At 30.6% G+C, this 4,664-nt stretch overlaps 1 long non-coding RNA gene across 1 annotated transcript; it reads right to left on the bottom strand.

Annotated features, from left to right (window-relative positions):
* Nucleotides 1–913: 913 nt before the first annotated feature.
* Nucleotides 914–3,941, bottom strand: LOC105460281. Its single transcript, XR_975805.1, has 3 exons — nucleotides 3,157–3,941; nucleotides 1,543–3,075; nucleotides 914–1,409 (listed from the first exon to the last, which is right to left on the bottom strand). It is a non-coding gene; the product is annotated as an uncharacterized LOC105460281 (long non-coding RNA).
* Between the last annotated feature and the right edge of the window lie 723 nt (nucleotides 3,942–4,664).

Raw genomic sequence — 4,664 nt, 5'->3', positions numbered from 1 at the left:
ATTATATAAACACAAAAATCTAAGAGACATGTATTTCTTTTTAAATTGTTTATACATTTTTTTGTACCTATTAGTTTTAAGTTTTATAAGGGGTAAAACATCTCTTGAAAGTCAGCCGCGGAATTTCATTTTAAGCAAATGAAGCGAAAAGCGTTAGATCATAAAAAAAATATTTCAGACAAAAATTGTATGTTGCTATCTGAATTTTAGGCAAGATTGCGTTTTAGGACCGAAAATTAAATCGGCGCGCACCTAACGTGGACAGGAAGATATTATTATAACCAACAGCCGATTAGAATCGGTGGGGGTGGTGGAGAGTCTCTAACAGGTTGATTTATTTTTACTGGATTAAACTTTTTTTTAGAGATTTTAGAAAGTTTAAAATGTAAAAATCAATGTTTTATTTTAATCTGTACTAATAAAATTATTAATTTCACTGCAAAGTCAAATTAATCTCAAATGTATTTAATTGCAATGATGTTCGGTAAAAGTACAGCAATCTTATAAAAAAAGAGAACTGCAGATTAAAGTTGACGAGGATAGTGCAGAATTTCTACAGATTGATTTGCTTTTATCGAATAAATGTTCGATAAAAGCGGAGCAAAAGACTTAATAGGAATGAATAAGAAAAGATTTAGTCACAGCAAAGTTCGAATTTCATTTCTGAAATACTCGTATATTGTATCGGATAATATCGTTGAATAGCCAAAAAAAGTGTAACACGTAGTTGTTAAGTAAATGTCTATATTAATTATTCTATAACTTATTGCGGTTATTATTTTTTTGAAAAATGTCTTAATATAAAACAAAAAGAAAACCAAACGTGAGTTGTGTCATTTCTTAAAATACCAATGAAGTAATTATCTTACAAAGTATTGCATACAAAATTTTACATCTAAAAATTAAACTTGTATTTTAAACTGTAAAATTTTTATTTAAAACATTTTTTCTCTAATATGTTTTGTGTTGTATGGAAAAATCAACATATTACTTAAAATAAACTAGTTTCACAAATAAAATTGAATAATCAAAATTCTACTGCAAAACAGGTTGTTTCTAGATATTATACTAGGTACAATAAATTAAATGTGATCAAACACTGCAATGCTAGCTGCATTTTGCATCAATATCCTGTAATTTCTACTTACAGCTGCAAAATCTTCCATAAGCGACATTCACAGACTGTTTTTCCAGGACAAACTGTTCAAGATTTTCATTTTTTTTTCTACACGCCTCTCTTTATATAGTACAATACTATCATTAAGGTTGACCCTTCAGATAAGAAGAATCCAATGTACTAGGTGTTGCATCGTCATACAGGTCAGTACGACAAGTTGCCTATTCGAGCAGGCGCTTTAGATCGCTCACAACTGCATAGACTTCGGCGGCACAGTCAGTAGCATATCTTCCTTTCAATAAAGTTTGCAGCGTATTAATTTGTAATAATGTTATTTACGTTTTCCCAGTCGATTATGTTTATAAGTTGTAATCAAAGTTTATACGGTGATCGTACGGTGAAAACGTAAATTTGTTTAAACTTACTTTTTCGCGATCAATGTCAGACGACGAAAGCCAAGGATACATATTTGTAGATGCTGCAATTAAAGATTTGAAAATACCCTGTCATATAAAGCGGAAAGACAACGGAGCGTCACATTAAAATTGTCACCAAGGCAGCGTATCGTGTATCCACAAGCAAACGCGATGGAATGACATTTTCTATAATCGAATCTCGGCTTAAAAAGCTGAGAACTGAAACAAAAAAAAGATTTTTAACAATAAATTATTTTTAAGAAACAATTGTTATGTATACCATAATAAACCAATGATTAATTAAAATAAAATAAAATTGAAAAAAAATGTTTTTCGATTTTTTAGGAGGAATAGATATTCATTAAAAAATTTCTGCTTGTCACCAAAATTCATCACTTTTTACGCCCTTTCTGAAAATATATGAACAACAGGGGGTCAGAAATCGCTTCATCCTAATGCATATATATAAAATTACACGCGCGCGCGCGCGCACACCACACACATACACACACACACACACACACACACATACACCGTTATCTCTTCTCCAGACGTATGGATCTGGAATAACGGAACTTTCAGTATTTATAGAAATTTACTACCAATACACTGGATAAAAAACGAAGGAATATTATTCCTTCTAAATTAACTAAAAATAGCCAATTTGTAGCAACATTGTTTTAATCTGGTCGTAAAAACTCAGTTGTCAGATAGTCATCAGCGCTGCTCTCATGGTCGAACATCCATTGAACAATTGGCGAACTTCTTCTTGTTGGATTACACGCAATAGTCCGTCCAGGACGTGCTCATATCTTTTTCTTCCTTATATTAAGTAATAATTAGAGACATATTTGTGGCATTAACGTTGACATTGGTAACTACAAACTGAGAAATTGACATTAGAACATATGCATATTGATTTACTTCAAAAAAAGTATGTAATTATGTTAGTTTATCTTACTTGATAAATTAATATATGTCAATCACACAGTATGTTAATATATTACTCAATCATGTGGAAATGACAGCTACCATTTTGTGTTAAAATTGGTTTGCGCGGGAAAAAAAGGAAACTGAAAAATTATCATATCAGGGTTGATCAAGGTAATCATGCAGTTATAAGAGATAAAAAGGCATGCATGTGTATTTTGCGCAAATAGCTAAACATTAATATAAATTTCTTTACAGTATGTATATCGAGCAAATAATATTAAACATTTCAAAATTCCTGCGCCTTTTATTAAAAAAAAAAAAGATTAATTAAAGCGTGCATCACAAGACCTGCAGACAATCTATGATTTAATTAAGAACTATAAAGTTACCCAGAAATAATTAACAATTCAAATGTAATAGGCTAATGGGAATCGGCGCGGTAATTATTGCTCATATTTAATTTCAATAAATTATACAAGTTTATCTCGAGTATATAAATTTATTTCCATACGTTTCGGCCATCCTTCTGGTCATCCTCAGTGGTACATAATCAATCAAAGGATCGGTATTAAATATCATATTTCCATCGTGTTTTAATTTACAAAATAACTGCGGATAACATGTGTTGATTCAGTATGTTAAAAAGAGAAGAAAGAATATGAGATTACAAATTCAAAAATAAACACTCACCTATTTAGGCACACAAATAAAATTGTTAATAAGTGTCTCACAGTCATTTAAATTCTTGATTCTATGATTTCTTACACAAATATAAACCGGAATTTCTTGCTAAACGAGTTACTCAACGTGCTAATGCCACAAGCAGATGCTACTGAAATCTTGCCGCGTATACATTATTGCGATCACATAATACTTATATAAGTTATGTACGTAAACATCGCAACACGTCAGTCCATAGAATCGAAAGGCAAATTAAACATTATAAAGGCAAATTATCATAAGCATTATAAATACATCTGAAAGAAAAACAGCTCCAGCAAAGCATGCCAAGCCTCTGAATTGTTCGATACACCTTTATTACTACTTGGAAGGAAAATATTGTAAAGGAAAGAAAGTGCTTTTAATAAGGTATTAAATTTGTTAATAATTATAAATCATATTCAATTTAGGCACGTAAAGTAACAATTTACATAAATCATATGTGTAGAAGTTAAAAGTCATATTCATATTAGTGATAAATAAGGGTTCCAATAAACATGTATGTGTACATACGTACATATAAATAAGCTGTTGTAAGTCGTTTCTTGCAATCCGATGTCGAAATGCGCACACAGCAAATCTCGCAAATGTGGAGAATCCCACAATTGATTCAGCTTTAAATCAGGACATATGCAATAATCACGCCACAATTATTGCAACCCCTGAGATTCGCTGTCAATAACTTTCGACATTCCGCAATATCCTCGGCTTTATCGTATGTAAATTGATGAAACCAAGGATTAGACGAAATGTTAAATAACAACTGAGTGCGAGTACGTTAGTGTAGAATCTGGAATGCAAAAGAAGAAACTTGTATTAATAGTGAGAATAAACCATTTATTCTAAACTACAATTGGTCGGCGTTCTCTTTACAATCACCCGCTCTGCAATCACAACAAAGCCATTATAAGCTTCCATTTAATTTCGTTTATACCAATTTACATAACAGTTTACATAACAATTATGATTAGATTTATGCGTACAAATTGAATGACTAAAATTAATAAACACAAAAGAGAAAATTTATATCATACCTAATTCAGTTATCAATTAATGCTAATTATCAAGACAGATTGATAATTAGCAAATTTGATAATTATCACATTATCTTGATTTGGTAATTTTAAGATATTTATAAGACGTGACAAGTGTCTGGCAAAATTCGTCAAGTCAAAATAAGACGTTTAAAGGTTTACAATTTTTGTTTTCATAAAATTTGTCTTATTTCAAATTTTATCCAAACACTTATTACGTCTTTTCTGTCTCTCTCTCCCTCTCTCTCTCTCTCTCTCTCTCTCTCTCTCCCTCTCTATCTTTCTTGATCAGAGAATAAAAATTAAAATATGAAATTATATAAGTAATTTATAAGTAAAGCTTACTAATCTTGCTTGACATGATTAGTTTATGACTAGCTGTTTAGAAAATAATTATAATTTTATCAATCTATTTACTAAAAAATATCTTATTGTCTGACCAAT

The sequence above is a fragment of the Wasmannia auropunctata genome, unplaced genomic scaffold, assembly GCF_000956235.1.
Source record: "Wasmannia auropunctata unplaced genomic scaffold, wasmannia.A_1.0 LD325130.1, whole genome shotgun sequence".
Classification (NCBI taxonomy): Eukaryota; Metazoa; Arthropoda; class Insecta; order Hymenoptera; family Formicidae; genus Wasmannia; species Wasmannia auropunctata.
The sequence above is the reverse complement of the archived record's forward strand: the minus strand, read 5'-3'. Positions and strand labels throughout refer to the sequence as shown.